This window comes from Haliaeetus albicilla, chromosome 10, assembly GCF_947461875.1.
Source record: "Haliaeetus albicilla chromosome 10, bHalAlb1.1, whole genome shotgun sequence".
Classification (NCBI taxonomy): domain Eukaryota; kingdom Metazoa; phylum Chordata; class Aves; order Accipitriformes; family Accipitridae; genus Haliaeetus; species Haliaeetus albicilla.
This window is the reverse complement of record NC_091492.1, coordinates 37,993,486-38,015,154: the sequence shown is the minus strand read 5'-3', so window position 1 is coordinate 38,015,154 and position 21,669 is coordinate 37,993,486. Positions and strand designations below refer to the sequence as shown.

General features: G+C 41.7%; 1 protein-coding gene and 1 long non-coding RNA gene across 6 annotated transcripts in view; one reads left to right on the top strand and one right to left on the bottom strand.

Moving 5' to 3' along the window:
- Positions 1-21,669, top strand: part of LOC138687471 (uncharacterized) — a 190,136-nt gene that overhangs the window by 92,075 nt on the left and 76,392 nt on the right. The window contains exon 3 of one of the 5 annotated variants that reach the window (XR_011326664.1): positions 18,894-19,227. The exons of the other annotated variants lie outside the window; for them this stretch is intronic. This is a non-coding gene — a long non-coding RNA (uncharacterized lncRNA). Of the gene's footprint in view, positions 1-18,893; positions 19,228-21,669 lie in introns of those variants that run through there. 5 annotated transcript variants of the gene reach the window in all.
- HIC2 (HIC ZBTB transcriptional repressor 2) overlaps positions 1-21,669 on the bottom strand; it is an 81,027-nt gene that overhangs the window by 23,831 nt on the left and 35,527 nt on the right. The window contains exon 2 of the mRNA XM_069795074.1: positions 16,194-16,263. The gene's annotated coding sequence lies outside the window, so the exon portion shown is untranslated. The remainder of the gene's footprint in view (positions 1-16,193; positions 16,264-21,669) is intronic.

Here is a 21,669-nt window from a genome sequence, read left to right as displayed (position 1 = left end):
GCTAGCTTTCTTCATATGTATTTTTTATTATTATTTGTATAAAACTTTAATTATAAAAGACAAAAGTATGGTTATTATAAGGTATGTAAATTACACCAGAACTTCAGAGAGGAGTCCCAACTCTGACCTCCTCTCATGTGAAAGAAAGGATATTACAATCCACTTTTTTCTTTAACTTAATTTTTACTTTCCTGGAAGTATGAAAAAGCATTTATGTTCCTTTGGTTTTTAATTTGTCATATTATTTAAAGGACTTAGTGAGGAATCTAAAAATCTGCAGAAGGGTTTGTTGCGGGGGGGGGGGGGGGTTAGAAAGAGAAAAGCCTCATAAAAACAACCCCACCTCCTCCACACACAGGGTTTGTTCCTCGGCTGTACCTGCACACTAATGCCCTTTTGCCTCCCCATGAGAGAAACAAATCCAAAAGATCTGGGATAAAAGGCCTTGGAGACACTGCACTCAGTTGGACACATGGCGGGGTGGTGCTGGGAAGCAAGGAAACAGCTGAAATTATATGGGAATAACAACAACATTCATAGAAGTTCCCCTTGGATACGTGTCAGCATGTGGGAATGATGGATTAAGATTGAGCATTTGCATTTCCCAGTCAGATGCCAAGATATCAAAGCTGGCACGCTAAGGTGTTCTGGCGTTCCTTGAAGGGAGTCTCCAGCCGTCAACACTGCATGTGTATAGAGCTCTTCTGCTTGCAAATATCTCTCTCTCTAATAGCACATGCATTTTTAATTTTTCTAAAATATGTGATCTAGGTTAGTGCTCATAAAAGTGAAGGATTAACAGCTACAGCGTAGTACAGGCAGCTGGGCAAGCTCTGCTGACAGATCCCTGCCAACACAATCAACCCGAAATTAATCCTGCACTGTGCTCCCACACACACACAGCAAGCAGGTAGTGCCATGGTGCCAACTTCTTCAGTCAACATGTAGGAGCGAAGAAGTGCCATGTTATTACCTCTTCTTCTAAAGGCCGCGTAGAGCATTTTAATCTTTGCATACAGTGGGCCCATAGACACCTGAAGAATTAGAGTGCAGGACTGAATCCTGTCAGGCATGGTTTTTAAAATAAGATGTAGCACTTCTGCATCATTGCCCTCTACAACAGACTTCAGTGCTTTTATGCTTCTTTTTCTTAAAGCCAGCATTAACATTGCCAGTGGTACATTATTTCCCATTATTTTTCCATCTGGAAGAAAAAAAACCAAAACCAACCACACACCAAAAAACCTCCAAAAAACAAACCGCAGAGAAATAGATCCATCATTGCAGATGATGAGGCATCATGATCTGTTTTAGCCCATCCAAGTCAGGGCCACCACTGAAAATGTTAGGTCTTGCCCTCTTCCTGCATCAGCCCTGGTCTGGCTCAGCCTTACAGCCTCATGGTCTTCAGGGGCAGTGCAACAGAGCAGGCAGCAAAGCACAGCCGAGGACCAGGAACACTCATCAAAGCTGGCTGTAAAGCTAAATCCCATGTGTCAGAGGTCACAGTAGTAACTGAGGATTGCGCTTCAAACTCTAAAACATCCTCCAGGACCCAGGAAGGCTGCTGGCAATAGGTGAAAGATGGTGATGAGACAGAGGAACAATGAAGAAAAAGTTCTTGCGAATTATTTCTGACACTGCGTGGTGCATGTGCAATGAGAAGATGGAGCAGAGCAGCACTCGGACCAGGAGGAGCTTCTCTCCCACAGAGGGAGGGACAGAAGGAAATACTCCTGCCTGCCTTTGGGCCTGAAATTCTCCTCTCCGACACCCCAGTTTGCATAGTCAGAAGTGAAATCAATGCCTAACTATGCGAGATGCTTCCTCTTTGTAATGATCTCCATTTCTAGATGCTTAATAATTGTTAACTTTCTCCCTTGGAATTTTGTAACAGCCCAACAAGAATGAAAGTTTAGAGGTTCTTCTGAAAGTCCCCCAAATGCCTCAGAAACTGGAATCTGCTGCAGGGCTGCAGTACGTTGTCTCAGCAGATTCAGTGGGTAACGAGGTCTTCTGAAACAAAGTGTAATAAGTGTTTCTGCCTGGACTTGCCAAAAGACCTTAATGCAAATACAACTCCAGGAAAATTAGGGTGGACTCTAGTGGCTGCCTCCCCCTCAGGGTTTTTGTTGGGTTTTTTTTTCCTTCAATCCTGATGAAATTCATTACAGTTGTATTTAAACTGAGGTTGTGATTTAAATTTTCCAAAGCAGGCAGGGCAGGTTTGAAAGCCTGATATATCAGAGTTTATATGCTTCCTGAAGAACTAGGGTAGTTGCAGAGCCTTCCCCAAGGGGTGCCTGGTTGGTCCCCTCACCCCCTTGACATGTTTGCGGTCACACAGGCCACTGGATTCCTGGCAAGTCGAGCAGGCTTGCTCCTTACAACCAAGCAGCCCTGCATTCAAGCATGCCAGTACTTTCCTTGAAGGTATTTACAGTTTACTTTTTAGTGCTACTTTAAGTTCAAAGGGGCTAGTAAAGCCCCATTAAGCCATTTACATCAAACTGGTTAGTTAATTATCCTGTTGCAGGCTTTAAATTAGCAATTTATAACCCCTTCCCTAGAGATGCCAGTATTTGGAAACAACTCAGCTGGGACATTTTGCAGGGTGCAGTTAAGGAACAAAAAACCCCACTAAACACAACATCCCCCCACCCCCCCAAATAAACCCCACAAACAAGCCAGAATAAATCTCTTCAGTTTTTGGTTGGAAATCAGTTAACTCTGGGAGAATCCAGTAGGGACTGGCGTGGGAGAGCGCCCACCATTACCAGCTACCAAGGATAGTGAGGCCATGTCTACCTTAGGTTATGTCTGTGCAGCAAAATGTGGTGATGTGCAGAGGTACAAAGCCAGCCTGGAAGGCACCACAGCTAGACGAGAATGATGCTTCCCTTACAATGAGATATTCTGCTTCTTAGTATCATAATCAAAGGTATTTTCACATTCATATGTACAAAAATGTGTCTGCCCACAAGGAAGGAAAATAATTTGAGGCTTTGGGGCTGGTCAGACTGTGAATGCCAGCGTACAGGGACTAAAGAGGACTGTGGGTTTTGGTCAGCACCTCTGCTCACCCGTGCAGGCGACGAGGCTCTTTCCACTGCAGCTATCTTTCAGGTTAGGATTAACAAGATTTGGATTTATAACCCCTTGCCATAAGGGTCAATGACCTGCTCACAGTAAGCCTACCCCATGGGCCAGGTGAGGCTGGAGCCAAGGAATCTCCATTCCCAGGATCTTCTCCCCTGCCAACAACATTTCATTTCTGAGAAGGAAAATCTGTTGTCCCCTCAGGGTCTGGTTATTCCAGTCCACCCCACGCAGAATTCAGAGCTTTTATAGAAGGGAATAATAATCACCTTTCCCCCTAAATACCTAACTGCCCAAACTAACCAGGTCCTAGAGTAAAACATGCCTCTCATCTTCTCTTCCTTATTTCCACCAGCCATTATTAGTTCAACAAAACAAAAAAAAAGGCATACTGAATTTTCACACAACAGTCTATCAGGTACAGGAGAAATCTTGGCCCCAATCCTGGAAGCTGTCCCAAACCAACAAGAACTGCTCACCAAGAGCAGGAATCCATGGAAAGAAGGGGCATGTGGAGTGAGACCAAGGCAAACTAGGAGATTCCACATTAACATCAAAAAAAGGCACATAAAAAAGAAGTTTGAGAGAAAATTTTCCATTCTACTTGAAAGACAAGACAGACAGATGGAATCAAGTCATATGACAGACCCCGCGATTTTTTTCCTCCATCTTAATACAACCCCTTTTCAATGGCAAAAAAAAAGATCTTCTGCCAAACAAGTGTCAGATTAACTTGAAAAGGAGATAAAAATCAAAGCAAGTTAATTTCTTTATACTACACACCATGAAATTTATTTCGCATTTGCTTGCTTTTTCCTCTGTATGGAAAGTAGCCATTTCACAACAAATTTTGGGATGGGGGGGCAGACGGGAAGGAGAGAGGGAAAGACGCTCAGAGATTTCAAACCAAAGGGACAAAATATTTTTGTACAAAATTTGGTAAGATGACACCACTGTTATGTGATTTACTGCTGCGAATTGCAAGACAGAGGCCTTATAATAAAAATACAGGTAAACACAACATAAAATCTAAATTATCTAAAGGACTGAAAAACCCAGCCCCACACATAGATGACATTCTCCAAATTCTCTGCCCTTTCTTGGGAGCAGTTACACCCAAACCATCACTCAGCCCAGAAGCTGTTCTCTCCTGCTAATCACTGTAGAATCACACACTAAGGTAAAAAAAGTTCAAATGCAAACACTAGACTGGCCTTTGAAACAGCCCGGTGCTAACAGGACACATGATTGCATAATATTAGGGAATTATAAAATAATGTGAAACTGGGAAGAAAGAAGAAAGCAAAGCCCTCCTGTGGATGAAATGGGAGTCTTTCCTGCTCCACCAAAACCTTCCATTTCCAAGGCATGCAATACCCGGGCCTGTGCCTAGAACAGGTGTGTCTCCTTAAATACCTCACATGTCACACTTGTGTCTCATGGATACAGTCCTGCGGGATTATATTAGTACCAGTGCATACCAGCTGTAGCTACCCCCAGCGGTATCCTGTAACTCCTTGCACGGGGGGAGCTGCCCTCCACAGCATGCAGAGCCCCTTGCCACATGACTTTCTGGAGACAGACAGCAACCCTGCGACTGCAGCTTCAGAGCATTTGTGCTCTGGGGGCTGAACCAATTCAGGGACGAGCAAAAGACCTCCTCCAAGAGCAGGAACGAAGCACTGCCAAGAGAAGCGAACGGAGGACTCCAAGTATTCTTTTCTTTCCCTCCTCTGCGTTTATTACCAGCAAATTCTCAACTGATTTATGCCAAATAGACACTCTGAAGATCTCCGTTAAATAAAAAAAGATGCACGGCTAACAGAGCAAAGTCCACTCAGCCATTCCCAAGCAGAAAATGCTGACAGGGCACAAGGCAGATATGGCTAGTGCAGGATGAAGGAAGGACAAAGGAGAGTGAGCCTCATACATCTCTAAGTCAGTGCAGGAGGAGACACCCCTTGGCAATTTCAACCTAATTCTTCACTAAGCCTTGGAGGATACTAGCTGCTGGCCGAAGCAGCTGAAAGAGCCAACAAGAAAATTTTCAGGGCAGCAAATGCATTAATAGCATTTTTTCCATCATATCTTTGTGACTGGCACAGATAATAAATAGAGAAGAGCTACTTGGTTGAGCTATAGCTCTGCATCACAATACAAAGGTGTTCTTCAGCATGAAGAAGAACTGCTCCCATGCCACCCATCTCACAAAAGGCATCTTGTAGTACTTAACAGGGAGCCGGAGCACCGATGGATGCGAGAAGCTGCTGACCAGCATGCATGGCCTCAGAGGTAGAGGACCACAGGGCCCTGTAGAATCCTTCTGTCTTATTCCTCCTTAATAGCACAAGCACCTTCATTTTTCAGTGAGTGATTCTTGCAGCAGTTTTTAGGAGAGAGAGTACACGAGTGAGAACGCATGCACCAATCTTGATGAAAAGTCTAATTTATGAGGAATCTACCACATCCGTAAGTTATTTCACTGGTTAATTAATTCAGATTTCCAGGTTTGAGCACACATCAGGTTTGTCTGCTCATCCCTACAGTAAATAGCTCCAGGCATCACAAGCAGCCGTCAGGGATGAAGGCAGTGCCAAACTAAACGTTCTTCTGAAGTGGCGTAGGTAGAACTGTTTCAGTCCACCTCTGCTTTATAACTGCTCGAGGGCTGAGTGATACAGTGGGTTCAATGAACCCCAACTCATCAGTCCAGCGCAAGTCAGAAGCAAAGAGAAATTCTCACATATCTACATCCCAGTCATCTGTTCATCTCACTGGCCATCTCTGATCAAATGAGTGCAGAATAAGGCCATTCCATGATACTTCATTCTCAAACAAATGAGCAGGACCCCAAAGCCGCCAAATCCATCTACCCCTAGGAACATGTACACTTCTTACTACTGGCATTTCTTATTTTCAAGAGGTCTCAAGTCCATAGCGATAAAAATCAGGATTAACTGCCAGGTAAACTCTTACTCTTTAACCAACAATTTATTACACTGGGTCTTTGATTATCAAGCAAACATCTGTTGCAAATGCCACGCCATGTTCTCAGACACCAGAAGTTTAAATGTTGAACAGTCCCCCATAACCAAGATTTAGCATCTTTACGTTTTCTTTATTCTTTGCCAGCGGAAGCGTTAGTGACCTCCTGGCCAGTTAGCAGCCAGCCTGGTAAGAGCACTGAACTTTACACATTTGTCATGAGATCTTAGAATATACATTGTCACGTCTTTCTCGAGCAACTTGAAACCAAATCACAAGAGCAGGTCTGTGTCCCCAACAGACAAATGAAGGCCCAGCTGCATTTCATAACTGTGCAATATACATGATGTGCACTTCCAGAAACCTTAGTGACACATCTAATGCAGAAACACTTATTTAAGAACCTATTTAAAGAAAATCCCCACATTTAGTACAGGAGTGCAATCATTCTCTTCATTTTTCCACAAACGTGTTTCAGACTTTGGGAAAACCAGGTCTCCTGAGCAACCTCTCCGTATACCCAGAGTGAGCTGTGTGTTCCCATAGGGAGATAGCAGCACACCCATTTTCTTTGACGACTCAGAAAGTCTGAATTTCTAGGTGAGACCAGAACAAAATAACTTATTTCAAATAGGAGTAGCTGAGAACAGAACTCTTTACAGGCCTCCATCTAAATGCTCAACTCCCACTCTTGTCCGTACTTGCAAGCATTTAATCCAACTGAGGTTCTTCACCAACCTCCAGCTATTTCGTGACATGCCTGTCTTGGGGTATAAAATCCTAGAGAGCGTCCCCTTAAATCAAATACATTCATTATATAATTGAAGAAGTTTTATGGGGGAAAATGGCAAAATTCTACTGTCATTAAGAAAAAAAATTAGTGATCTAGTACATAGCAATGATTAGCCAGATAGCTATCCTTTTTTACTGAGGAACCAGACTCATAATTAAGGTGGTTTTTTCTTAAAATAATATATAAACAAATTATTGGAAAGTTTTACACAATTTTAACCAGTGGAATTTCAGAGTTCAAATAAATTACAAGCTATTTTGCTGTTGGACTGTCTGCCTCTAAGGTCACAATTAATTTAATTTTTGGAAGTTACAGTACCAAACACATGACTAGGAGTAAAATAAGAACAACTTCTTTAGGGCTCTCTTGCAGTTTGTATAAAATATACAGAAATATACAAATATATAGGAAAATAGGAGCCCAGGTGCACTTATCTTCAGAGGCAGCTCACACACCTTGAGAAGTATGTAAAACATGACAAATTCGAAATTCACTTGCCCATTTAAATTTTGGGGGAGGGTAATGGAGATGAGAGACAGAGGAAGGGGAGGGAAAAAAAAGGGACCAAGTGTTATGTTAGTGACTTTATATATGAACACACAGAGGGAGTTTCCTTTATCTGTGTATCACATCATAGCAAGTACAGGAAAAGCCATGACAATGCCATGCCAGCAGCTAAATGTGCTTTTATTTATTTATTTATTTATTTATTCAGATAGCATGCAATGGTAGAGGAAGGGTGGATTTAAATCAAAGTAATTTAAAGCTACCAATTTTAATCTTGTTTTACATTTACACTCTAGTTATTTTCATAAAGGATGACCAGTGGCTGGTAACTACTAAGCCGTATTGATTTGCAACTAAATATAGTCTGCTGTCAATTTGGTATTATTTTTTGCTAACCAGAGAGCTGCACTATCTCCAGTTGAAACATTTATTCTATTTTACAGGTATTTATCCAGCTGACATTTTTTCCTCCTTTTGTTATTTTAATAAACAGCCAATGACTTTTAATAGACATTTTATTTTTCTCATTTGAATCAGACTGCCTGAAAATTCAAAAAGTAACCATCCATTGAGAATTTTCTGACTTCATTTTCTTATCAAGCATACTAAACATTTAAGTCCAAACATGTTCAACATTTAAAATAAACTCTTTAATAAAAAGAGAAGAAGTGAGCTGTAGCTGATGATTTAAAGCTGAATTCTCATTGCCTCGTGCTTCAAAATCTAGAGCTACCAGATATTTGCCTCCCATTATATCTAGTTCTTATTCACCAGCTTGGAAAAGGAAAACAAGCATCTTAAGCTTCTTAAGCTTTCACTGTTTTCTCAACTGAAATCCTCTACTGCATTTAATAAACTCAAATTTAAAAAAAAAAAAAAAGAAAAAATAATTGGCAAAAATGGCCTCAAGCTCTCCCTGCAAAAGCAGCTACATCTATCAAAAGCCCAGTACTTTCTTACAGACTCCTGTTCGTCATGCTTAGGGACAGACTTTCTGCAGTTGAGCGTTCTGTCTTTCCTTAAACCTTTGGCAGAAGACAAGTAGTGCCCAAATAAAGACAGACCCAAACTCAGTAAGATCTATGAAAATTGTTTAAGGCAGCTATTGTAATTTCAAGCAGATATTTCTTCCTAGGTATTAAAAAGATTGTTCAATTCAGTAGCCTTTAGCCACTACACCTACGATGCACTTGACTCTTGGTCAATAACCCACAAATTCATAACACAAAGACTACTAAAACACAAATGGAAATAAACAACAGTGGGGAAAGAGAAACCCTCGCACACCATGAAAGCAAGAGGCACATATCAATTTCCTACAATATGCATTCTGCTTCCCTTTCTGTGGCATACGTACTGAGAGGCTGAGATTGTGTCTGTCGACATTCTGTTTAGCAGTTTATATTGGAGAGAAATAATTTTTTTCCCCCAAAAATCTTAATACACATGCCAAATGTAAAAAGATAAAGCTTAATTTGCAATCAGGAAGATGGCAGAGGAACAGAAGTCAGAGCTTCACCTGATCAGACACAATTTTATGTGAAAAGTGCAGAAGAAAGAGGTATTCATGAAACCCTCCCATGCTACTTCCCAATTCATGTTTGTCTTCACAATCAATGACATTTCTCAAACCATTTCTGCACTAGGTTCCTTATTTGTTTATTCCTTCCCAAGGTAGAACTTCCATTTATGAAGTTCACACCGTAATTGCTAGCACAGCCCTGGCTGCCTGTCAAGCTTAGGAAACCTGAAATGAAGTCTTTCCCTTTGCCTGCTGGGGCTCAGACCTAGGCAGCCTAGCTACTGCTTCTGCAGCCTCCACAAAAGGTCCGTGTCATTTCTTTAAAGCAAATGCTTCATTAAGTGATGAGGCACAGCTATTAGCTCACATGCTCCTTTCTTGTAATAATGTGTGTACACTTACATGAAAGAGTAGAAAGGAATAAAAAGTCAATACATTTACTGTGTCCCTGTGGCTGCATGAACGTCAGAGCAAAATGAACCATTTGTTCTTGAAGTCGGCAGACACTCATCCTATGAGGAGGCTTGCCTAACAGTTTTCAGTATGTGAAATAAATGTAAAATTTCACCTGATTATCCAATGGTTGCTAGTAGGTTAACGGTGACTCATATTGCCACTGACAGAACACACCTCAGTTACATTTTGAGCAAGACTTGCTGCACTTCAGCCAATCTTACAGCAATCTTAACCAGGAGAGGTGCATCATGCGTGTAGCTACTGGTTTCTTAATGGTGGAGGATCTTGTTCAAGCTCATCCATGACTACAGGTTAAGCATCCAGTAAGCTGGCTGCTATGATTACAACAGGAAAAGTAGTAGTATATTAGACACAGTGCCCTGGTCCTACATCATGCTGGACAACTCTCATATATGTAGCTTGGATGTTGATAGACTCTCCCTGGATAATTTAGCAGTTGTTGCTAGATAGCAAACATGCAAAATGAATCGTTCCATTCATACAGGTTTTTGAAAAAACAAAGTCTGGATGTGTTGAAGGGATAAAGCCAGTAAAACCTCTTTGCTCCTTGCTATAAACATCAGTTTGCTGATGTGGGGGGAGTAGCGAGCAGGGGGAGTAAAAATACACATCCCTTCTTTAAAAGGAAGATGACTTGGTACCTCAGAAATAGTTTAGTAAGAACACTATTTCCCTTACCTAATAAAGTTCCTTGTCCAGTATTAAAGCAAAGTAATCTTTCAGTAGCATTTCAGCCACCTCAAAGGGCAATTTAAAAAATAATGTAGGGTTTTGATGTTTAAACAAGCTTTTCCAGCAATTACTTGTTAATAGCATCCAGAGGCTCCAAGAAGCAGGACCCATCATCCCAAGCAATTTATAGTAGCAATACATAGAGTGAGGCAGAGGATTTGAAGGGAAGGAAAACGCTAGGGGCAGAGAGAGGGGGGAGGGTTAAAAACCACAAGTAAGATTGCTAAGTATATCCGACATCTAAAAACTAGAATAAAAGCCAATGCCATGCACCAAAGCTCTCTGGAAATACAAACTGTTAAAAAAACCAAAACAAAGAGTCATTACTTCCTTGTTTGCCCAATCAGATCAGACCTGTGCTTTAGAGAGCTCCAGACTTTTGCTACTCCTTTGGCAGCCCCGTGCCCTTGAGTATTCAGGTGTGCCAGGCAATGACAGCTGACAGGTACAAACTCATTTGCCCCAGGGCTGCCTGGCATGTGAACTCAGAAGGGCTCTGTGAGCTGGTAGAGAAATCTCCCAAGAAAAGAAAGAAACTCTCACAGAAAAGCCTCTCGTAGCCCTCCTCCAAAGAGCTGAGCTGCATTGTTTGTAAGGTGCGTTATTCATGCTCGTGCTGCAGTCCGTACTCCTCCTCAGGGCAGGGGAATGCCACGCTGCAGCGAGCTCACTTGCTCCCAAGTTCACGTGGAAGCATTCCAAGCTACTCAGCTTCTGACAGCTCTCCAACTGCTCTTCCACGCTGTATTGCTTTACATTACATTGCTTTCCCTGCCAGGAGGCACTGCTGTATTACAGTACAATCATCTAGCAAAATGTAAAACTGATTTTTTCACCTCCCAAATACCAACTGACTGTTGCCACTGCAGTCACAACTATAAGACCTGTTTCATATTAAACTTTCCTGGTTTTTTGTATATACAAGAGATGTTAATATCTTCCCTCCTCTTCAGCCTCCTTCCCAACTTGCTGCTTCTTGCCTCCCTGTCATGCTCCCCAGTCCTTTCTGTGGAGGGCAGCCACCCCAGCTTCCAGCCCAAGGTGTCACTACTATTAAGAGTTAAAATGCCTAAGCCAGCTCATTAGGTACATTTTCAGGCAACCCAAGTAACTATAGCCCTAAACACAGAAAGTGAGAAAAATAACTAGAAACATTGTAGTGACTCACAGTTTCATTAGCAAGCTCAGCTTTTTGTTAAGTCAGAATTTTAACAAAGAAAGCAGGCTACAGAGGCATTTTATAAACACACACATTTTTAAGGTATTAGGAGGCATTTGGCTCCTAACTCTCTTCATTTCAGTGTGCTTCATGTTACTTGTGGGCTGCAAGGCAAAACTAGTTCCCTGCACTGCAGTGTAGCTAGTTTCTTTTCTAGTTTTGTACTATAAACATAGCCATATTATAAGAGCAAAGGTCTAGCTGTCTGTTCTTCAGGAGTAGCCAGAATAGCCCTCTTCCCCCCCCCCCCAAAAAAAAGAAGCAGGGGCAGTGGGGGAGGAAAAGCAGTGAAACAGAGTACAGGCAGCCTTCCCTTCTTATACCCTGTGCCATTGTTAAAGATCTCCTGATCCAGAGGTTGCATCCAGGCCATCACTTTTAATAAGAACTTATCCGTCCTTCATCGATTTTTCAATCTGTTTAGACTTCTTCTATCCATAACACCCTTTGGCAATGAGTTTCACATGGTAACTGCTGCTTGACAGAGTGCCTCCTCTTGAATCAATTTAGTTAACACAAGAACTGTGAAGAATCACTCCCTGCTCCCCTTCCCCACCCCATTCATTACAGTATAAAACATTTGCAATTTCTATAATAAGTCATCTCTTCTCTATGGCAAGAGAAATCACTTCGACTGACTTGAGACCCATCTTTGATGGTCTTCTCTGGACCTTCCGTAGCCCTCCACTACCTTATCAGAACTGCATAGTGTTTAAGATACTGGCACACCATGAGTTTACGTAGCAGCATACTGATGGTTTCTGTTTGGTTTACCAGGTTGGGTAAACATCCAGAGTTTGCTGATTCTTCAGGGAGTGCAGCATTTCCTCGCAGTTGGCCATCAGTCTCTCTGCAAGACCTTTTTGGGGACTCACATCAGATAGTGCTCTTAAGTAGTCTGCTGAGGTGATAGGTGAAAATTTTTTTTCATCTCCCAACAACCGCTGCCACAGATCTCTCCATTTTTTTTACCCAATTCAAGCCAGTCAAACTCACAGCTTTCAAACCCTGCCATTCCGCCCCCCCCCCCCAAGTCTTCCCAAAAGCATGGCAGTTTGCAGCCACTCACAGCTACTTTCTTTCACCTGTATGCCCAGTGAGAAGTCCTACAAGCCAGAGAAGCAGAAAGTACATGGTTCTCCCCAATAATCAGGGGCAAGCACTGTTGCATTAAAATCTATACTGAGCAACCAAGGGAACTTTCTTAAGCTTATCCCAGCGAATATCCCAGTCTTAAGAAATTTCCCAGGTGTCCCCATATAATGAGTGACTGTCCTGAAGGATCAATCAGACTTGGCACTGTGATGCACAATTCACTACCCTGCCTCATGAACCCATGCTAATCCCAAGAGATGTGCTTCACCAAATATAGCTGCTCCCTATAATTGCTTGGCTTATCTGCCCTCTCTTAGCTGAACTACCATAGTTCCAAAAGCCCTTAAAATTAATGATAGATATGATCAATTAAAACCCATCTACCTGTATAGTGCTATGTGTATCACTTGTTCACAACAGCACTGTCAGTCACAGTGCTCAGCTGCAGTTTCTGTATGCTTCTTAGTAGCATACAGAAATACTTAGTACTGCCAAATCAGTGAATGCTGGGAAAAACATCAGAGCAGTTTGTTTGACCCCAATTTCAGAATTTCTGGGAGACAGTTGTAACATGCCATGAGAAAGATAACACAAAACAAAGTTATGAGCTGAAACACTGCATCTCAGCATACCTGACCAGAAAACTGAGCAGGTAATTTGAGCAAACACAGACTCCTGTGAACATGTGGTTAACAAAAGTAGCTCAAGACAGCTTAACAAAATAATAGCACAGACACATTTTACTTCCATAGGTACAAATCTCTGAATTGGAATGAGCAAACTATAGAAATAACAAGCTCTGTACATCAACAAAACTCTAGTACTACCCACGAGCATAAGATAGCATGCAAAAGCTAGGCGAATAATGTAAGCCAGTTCAGCATATTGAAATCTAAACCTTCCTTCTGGATGTCTCATTTTCTGAACATTTTGCATACAGTGCCTGCAAAAATAACACTGGGTGTGTTACGTGCTGGGGAGAAGAGTCCCTTTCCTTCTGTTTCCTAAGGAAACTAATGTGGGATAGAACATTACTTTTACTCAATAGGATGAGAAATTCCGCCGAATCCCTAGCTGGAGCTCTGACATAAAGGCAATTCAGAAAGTCAGCCAGAGACCTGCCCACACCCATCACCATTATTTTCCAAGACTGGAATGAGAAAAAGTTGCATTTAAGTTTTGCACTCAGCCTCAGATGTTGGTCACCTCAATTTTCTCTTTTGAATTATACACACAATATATACACACACATATATAAATCACTTCTGGTGTTTCTTCTGAAATCCCTACTCTGACTGTTCTTGAAGTGCTGAATCTAATAGATGGCTTCCCCATTTAATTTACCCCCATATTATAAAATGCTGCCATCCAGCGAGGGATCAGAACCAGCTAGGAGCTTAAATACGGAAAACACAACAGCCTGCTCACAATGAGCAGAAAAAGTTATCATTGTAAAACAGTTCACAAAAAGTGTCTTAAACACTATTATGAGAAAGTGGCAGTCTTTTCAGAGCTACACCAAGCAGCAAAAAGAGTTTGAGTTACAGGGCTACGTCACTTGCCGCTGTCTGGGAAGATGTGCACAATTGTCTAAGGCAGCAGTTAGTATCTCATTGGACTCCTGTCCAGGCCTTGAGCTGTAAAAAGTCACCATGTACTGTTTGCTCACATTCCCTTTCTTTGGTAACCAATTGAGAACATGTTAGTTAGTTTTAGCATGAGCCAAGAAAATGCATTTCTTCTTAGTCTAAAAACACTAGCTCCAGCTCAACTGGTTTCAGAGAAGATTTAGCTGAGAAGAATGAGGATGCCCTCCTTGAGATAGATGTTCTGGCCTCTTGTGGGCATAACTCTCCCAGCAGGACTTGACAATGGATAATGTTATTGCAGAAAATGCATTTAAGCTCAGTTCTATTAATATGGTCCTCATCCAGTTGAGACTAGAGTATCTCTGTTCACCTGGTATCTTCCTCATTTATCCTGCCATTGTTCCAGAAGCAGAACTATTACTGGTGAGGAAAAGTTACCCATAGTAAGGGAATGGGTTCTTCTTCTAAGCCACAGAAAGAGGACAATGGGTGAATTTACTTTGCAATTTGAGAAGAATACTTCTTATCATCTAGGACATTTGCATAAAACAGCTTCCTCAGCTCTTGGTTTAATGAATAAAGGAATCAAATCTTTCAATACGTATTGCAAATAACTGCAAAGATTTGCCATCTGAAACAGCTATACATGGCTCTCTCTCCATACCCACCATCTACAAGTAAACATTTCTCAAGAGATCATCTGGGAGAGCTGGAAGTGGGTGGAGCTCAATGCCTAGCCAAGTTGACTCTTCAAGGAAAAATTTGGACAACATAATGCTGAAAGTCTTGGAGATACTTTGCAGTGGCTTCGCTATGTTCAGTTTTTCCTCAAACAGATGTTCTTAAGATTTTCTAACATGCTGGTAATTTTCCTGCTGTATCAAAGTTCTTGATACCTACTTGGGAGAAAACTTGGTTGATACATTAACATTTGCATGGCATATTTCTTTGTGCTGTGAAAAAAGTCAAGTGAAGAGGTGAAGAAACTTGCCCCAAAGTCAGAAGGGCAGCTGCAGAGCTGAGGAGGGACCCCCATCCTCACTCCCTTAACTCCTTGTCATTTTGCAGCTAAAGAAAAGCACAGCCAACAGGCAGTTAGATGAATGACAAACCTGCACAGCTATCTGGCTTCAACGGCTTGAGCTAAAGCTGCTTCTTACAGTCAGTAGCAGAATCATATCCATCTCCTCTCAGGGGCAAGCCCTGAGAGCCACCTAGCAGGCATACACTGGTGATACACTATAGCCCATGATCTATCCATGGGGTTAGGCAGAAAGTAGTATCCAAGGTACCTATCATGGCAACATCTAAATGCAAGTATCAGAGCACTTTACAGACAAAAAGGTCTTTCCCCCAGGCTGTTTAAAATTTGCATGTTCCTGTGTAGCACTGAAGATAGCAGCAATGGTGATTCATTAAGATAATGATTTAAGTAGGAGGCTTAAGAAAGTCAGGGTGGATTAACATCCAAAGGGCTACAGTTGGAGCTTCTCCACTCCAGGCTGCCACCTTGCCTTTTAAGGGAAGGGAGGAATTCCAAAAGTCAGGAGAACTATCAATTAACAGCAACTATATCACAACTACAATGCATTAAAGCACAAGAGCACCATCTCTACTCCAGCCCATCCTCCTTGGCAAGGTCAAGCACAAAATTTTATGCTGCAGGAAAATTTCATGGCATTATAAATTATTGGCTTTTCCTTTATTTGATTAGTTTGTTAGTGTAGGCTCTCCTCAAAAAAAGATTGTGTAAAATTTCTTTTAAACTAATTTTCTCTCCATCTTAAAAACAATACAAGTTTTTCTCTGATGAATTGTCTTTCCCCATTATGAAATAATCAGATGGATTTGATAAATTGATTGTTCCCCACATAATAATGTAAATATACACATTGGAAAAAAGCACACAAGTCCTTTCCACACCCCAATATTTAGTCAAATTGTGATCAGTTGCAAGTTGAAACATGCATTCTGTCCGTAACATGAAGTTAATGCTCAGACAGTAACAGGCAGCTCATACTTCATCCCTGCTAAGAGAAAGGCCTTTGTACAGTGATTTTGATATAATACTTTCAGTTGCCTTCTAAAGAGATGCACAGGCAACCAATTTTGCTATTCTTCTGCTCACTCATAGTAGTTGCAATAGGGCATCCCAGTGTATATTGCCCCACTCACCGCTAGCTGTGCTTGGTCTGAACGTCTTCTAGGCACTCTATCCCATGCTGATTCAGTACAGAATAGCTTCCTAGAATGCAATTATAGAAAGAGTAAGGGTTTGTCTTAAAAAGGGATTATTCCAGAACAGCTATTCCTTATTAACTATTCCCAATCCCCTCTTCATTAGGATGATGAAGTTAATTGGGAATAGCTCTTCTGCTCAGATTTGTAACTTACCTTGGTCTGAATCAATGACCCTGTTTAGATGAGCCCTTAGTACAGCATCATACAATCATAGCAATGGCTTCACCAATAAAAACAGACTCCTAATTGCAATGAAAGTAGAGCTACTGCGTGGACACATCTCAGCTGAGTTTGTTGTAAGTTGGGCAGATAACAGGATCAAGAAATACATAAAAAAATAGTTGTACCTATAATGTTAGATCTCATCAGTACTGCATGTGACATTTTGTACTTTACAAGTCTCTGGATCTGCTTTGTTCAAACTTGGTTTATTCCTTAGGTATATGGAGACCTTAACAGCAGGGAAATTTTGAGTTCTGTAGCTTCTTTGTTTATTAAGTTCTTAGCTTGCAAGATTTCTCATCCAAAAAGGGCTGAGAAAGTACCTGGCACATCTTGGATGCTTATTGAATACATTAAATAAATCAAACGTTTTATGATAAAATTCCACTCCCCCACACCAAACAGATGTAGGTGCAAGTCAAAGAGGCTTGAAAAATTGCACTAAAATTGATTTTGCTCCAGTTTTCCCCAAAGGAAAAAACTTGTGTGTGGGTTGAGACAAAAACACGGAAAATTTCAGCTATCATGAACAACTGAAAAGAGAAATGGAGGAAAGACAGAAGCCAAAACTGAACTTCACATTTGGAGTACATAATTTATATTCTCTACAGTGTTCTGTATTACAGGCTTTCCTGGACTTACACGTTCAGTGAAAGTCTTTTCCTTGGGCTCATCACACTTCTAGAAAAAAATGCCAGATAGATAGCTTAATGCTGGAGTCTCCTAGCCTACTCAGGGGAAACCATAGACCATAGAGAAGGTTCTTTGGTTGATTTCAGATTCTGAGAGGCTAGAAAAGATAGGACCCAACATAGCTGAGGATGTCTGTCACAAAACTGGGGGAAGAGTTACTTATAGACACTTGTCAAGTCCTGCAGCACAAAAATCTGAGAAAAATCTTGAATACCTACAACTTAAAATATATGCAAAGCCATCTCATGTTGCATGTGTTATTGGAAGGGAACAGAAACAAAACAGACTCTGTTAAGGTTGCTTCTAGACTGTTAGAGTATGACTTGATTTGGTATGCCTGACTGTTAAACTTCACCATCTGCATCACTTTCCGCACCTGAGGTCTGTGCCCAGGAAGTTGGGTTCTGGTGAGGGGCATAGGGCAGAAAGTTTCAGTGGTCACAGTTCAGTCATTTCCAAGGATGATACTGGCATCTTAAAGGAGCTTTCTGACAAAGACAGCACAGAACTCACTATTTCAGGGCAGCATTCAACTGCCAGACCCGCACGACCGTTTCTTGTGTCCCTGCAACTCCTTATTCATACCACACCTCCCACATTCACACTGACAAAGCTGGTCCATCCTGTACATGGAGTGAATCAGGGATCCCGTGTCAAAAAATAGCAGGTGATCCAGCCTGCCATTACTTGATCGCAGTATCTGCGTAACTACCAGTCTTCCTTTGCATATAGGCAATCTTAGTCCATGTATGTAATATTTTATAAGCAAGTTTTATGGGTTCGTTTCCCCATAGAAGAGAAAATTGAGAGACATGATAGAAAGGGGAAAGGGCAATTATAAATATATGCAAGTCAAATCAGGAAAAAAAAAAAAGGAAAAAAAAAAGAAACTGAAACCACTTCCAGTCTCTCTCTCCAACAAATTCCACACTCTCATGGTCTCTGGCACCACTTCACAGTAACCTCAAAAGATGTTCACCTGCTCCCACAGCACTAAGAAACAAACAGTGAAGCAGGAACAAAGAAGCTCCCACCTAGGATGACCAACGTAATCCCCTGACAGCACATCACAAAGGAAAAACCTTATCATTAAAGCAGAAGAAAAACAAACACACAGGCACACACACACAGCTCTACTGCTGTGCGCTATTAGCATCCTCCCCATTTTCTATACGCATCTAATATCAGGAGATTTATATTCAGGCCAAAAGCTCATGCTGGCAGGAGAGGAAAGTACTTTGGAGAAAAGAGGGGAAGGGGGAAAAAAAAGCCTACAGTTTCTTGGCTTGTGATCAGGAGGCTGGATGCATTCTGTGGAACTAGGCCAAAGCGTTAGTTATTATATTCAAGAGAACATCTGAATCCCAGCTCAAGGGAGCCGAGTTTGCGGCTCTCATTTATGCTGTATATCAATTGAATATCAAACCACATTTTCCGCCTTCTGAATAATAAAGCTTAATAGTTTGGGACTCCCATATGGTCTATTGTTAAAATATTTCCAAACACTGGCTGCTGTTTTATTTCTGAAAGAAAGATTTCTCTTTCCTCTTCAAGCTTTACTTGTTTAAAAGATGCTTGTAGTAAAAACTAAATATATTAATCTTTTAAATATTTCCAGAGTTTTAAGAAGGGCTGAAAAAATGAGGGGATAAGGAAACGCAAATACATTTTGAAATTGGCTTTTTTTTTTTTAATGTCACATGCAAATGTTTGTTCCAGGCAGAAGCAGCTGGTGCCACCAGGCTCTGCTGTTCAGAACAGGGGGTGCAGAAGCTTTCAGAAACCATGAGCTGCTCTAACAAAGGAGGACCACACAGACTCAAACCATTCACAAAAGGACCCAGGCCGATTATTTGACTATTACTTACAAGGAAGCTTGGCCAGTAACGTAGGCAATAAATACTGGAGAAACCTGTTCTGTGCATAACCCGGGTTTGTCTTTTCACAAGTCCTGCTCTCTAATTAGCTACTCATTCCTGGAGGGCATTGCTGATGGATGGAGTGTATCAGTTTGGTATATTTTTTTTTAAAAGTTAAGAAAGTTGTTAAATAATAAAAGCATCAGTATGAAAACCACTCTGCAGTGCGTTAGGAACAGTCACTAGTGCTCCTTCCCAGTCACACCAGAAAAGGGTATTCCTGTTCTTTGTACTGTGCAGAAAAAGACTTAGTGGCAGAGAGATTCTCTAACTTGCAAGGGCCGCAGTGCCCTGCTCAGAGCCTGGATGAGAACTGAGAAACGCTCATCTTTTGGTCCTGCATTCACCCCCCATTCAATTAGCATGGCAAGACTCAACTGCTCAATGAGCAGAAGTGAAACCACGCAGCACTGCCTGGTTGTGCACTGGTGTGAACCTCCAGCTCCACCTCACCCAGCTCTTGCCCTCTCTATGAAATGCTTCAAGCTCGCTCTGACAGGAGCTCTCAGTGCAGCACCAGCTTGCATGTCTGCTGGTCAGTCAGCAAAGCAGAAGGTGCTGAGCTAGGCATGGCCAACAGCATAACACAGCACAAAAATGTAGCAGTTCCTATGGCCCAGGGAGCCACGTGGAAACTTCTGCTCTCTCCTCCTTATTCTTCTGTTCTAGCCTTCATTGCTGCTTCTCATTCCCGTCTCCTACTTCCCTCCTTCTGCTTGTGTGTTCCCCTCCCCTCCATCACCTAGCTGCCCCCCATCGCCTGCTGTCCTCCAGTGTACAGGTCTTCAGAGTCAGCTGTCCTAACCCTGAAACTGGTTGCTCATACTCATCAGCTGCCTCCTCGCCAGAAAGGAAGAAATTCCAGTATTTCAACATTCGCTTTCATCCCAATTCAGGGAGAAAAACTGAAATTAGAGACTCTTTGTAAAACGGAAGTTCACAAGTTTAAAAAAAAAAAAAAAAAAGAGAAACCTATTTGTGAACACCAGTGCACTTTGTGTCATTTGAAATGGAATATTTTTACATTACTGAAACCAAAGTTGGTTCATTTTGGTTTGGTGACCTGACCCGAGAAATTTTGTTCTGAGTCAGTACACTATTGAACTGCTTTTATTCCCACAATGCTGCATAGACTCAGACACTGCAGTTTGGCAGCCTGATAACCCTGGTCTCACTTCTGGGGCAGTTCCCATAGCACACACTGAGGTGTCTCGTGGCACAGCACGGTCTCCAGGAGAGCTGTAATGCCATATGGGAAGGCCGAGGCCCTTGGAGTCCAGCAGAAGAGGATGGGTACATCAGACAACAGCTCTCTGAGCAGCTGAGGGCTACCTGGAATCCAACACTGTTTTGAACCAATTCTGAGTGAAGCCTTTCAGACCAGTTAAAGAAAAGCAAAGCAAAGAGCTATTCCCATTCAGGTAGTATAGACAGGTCAATGCAATTTTTCTGGTAAAAAGCTAGTTTATTAATTTTACAGGTGATCAGCAATCTAGAATTGGGCTTTTCTGGAAAAAAATGTTTCTATTTTAAAGAAACTGTATTTTTCCCTGAAAAAGCCACTCCAAAGAAAAACTTAAATCAGTCTCCTACTGACTCAGTAGCATTCTTACAAACTGTCTTAAAAATAATACAGTGAACGAAGCTCACTCTTACAGAAATTTCTCCAGCAGGGAACTTAATTATAGCAATATCAGCTGCCCTTTGCCTCCTACACAGCTCCTGTTGTGACCCAAGGACTGTAGAATTGAGTTCATCAACCGAGTATAACAACTAGTTTAGAGAGAGTCTGACAAGTATTGAACTAGAGGTTTTGCAACAGACGTCTGAATGGTCGATCCCTTGCTGCTTCTAGCGGAGGCATGGACACGGCTTCTGTGATAGCTGGGTAGAAACAAGTGCGGGTAGAGTTGCTGAAGGCTCCGAGTTCTGCCCCAAACATTAGGGGTGCCACCAACTCATGCTCAACAAACAGCTCTTAAAACAAGTGGAGAGGACTCAGTGGGAGGATTAGTATGTATTCACAGAGAGCTGTTTTAGTAGTTTTCCTGTAGACTCTATAATGCTTCTCTTGTAATGTGTGTTCTTACCCCTAGGTCTGTATATCTGAGAGAAGGTAGAGTGCAAGTGCATGTATGGTTTTGATTTACTTTAGAAAAAAAGGAAAAGGAGAGACACTTAGCCTGTAGTTTCAGTGTTGGAAACTGCAATAAACCTCTCTTTTTAAACCCCATAACCTTGTGACTGTTTTATAGTTATAAGGAATCATAACCAGAGAAAGATTTAGCCTAACAGTGATCTGCCCTCAAAGACATTAATCTGTCACATCTAATAGAAGGGGAATAAGGAGACAAACCTTTCTGCTAAGTAATTCAAACAGATGGCATATGGCTTTGGTGGGAACTTACTGTAAGTTGCCCCTGTAACAAGGGTAAATTTGACAATGCTGCACACTCAAAGACACTGTTTACGAGTCAATGTGAAAAATATCTCTGCATGATTTCCTTGTGTTTTAAAACCTGAATTCTCTATGATCATATCTCACCGCTTTTGTGGTTGACACATCCAACCAGCTT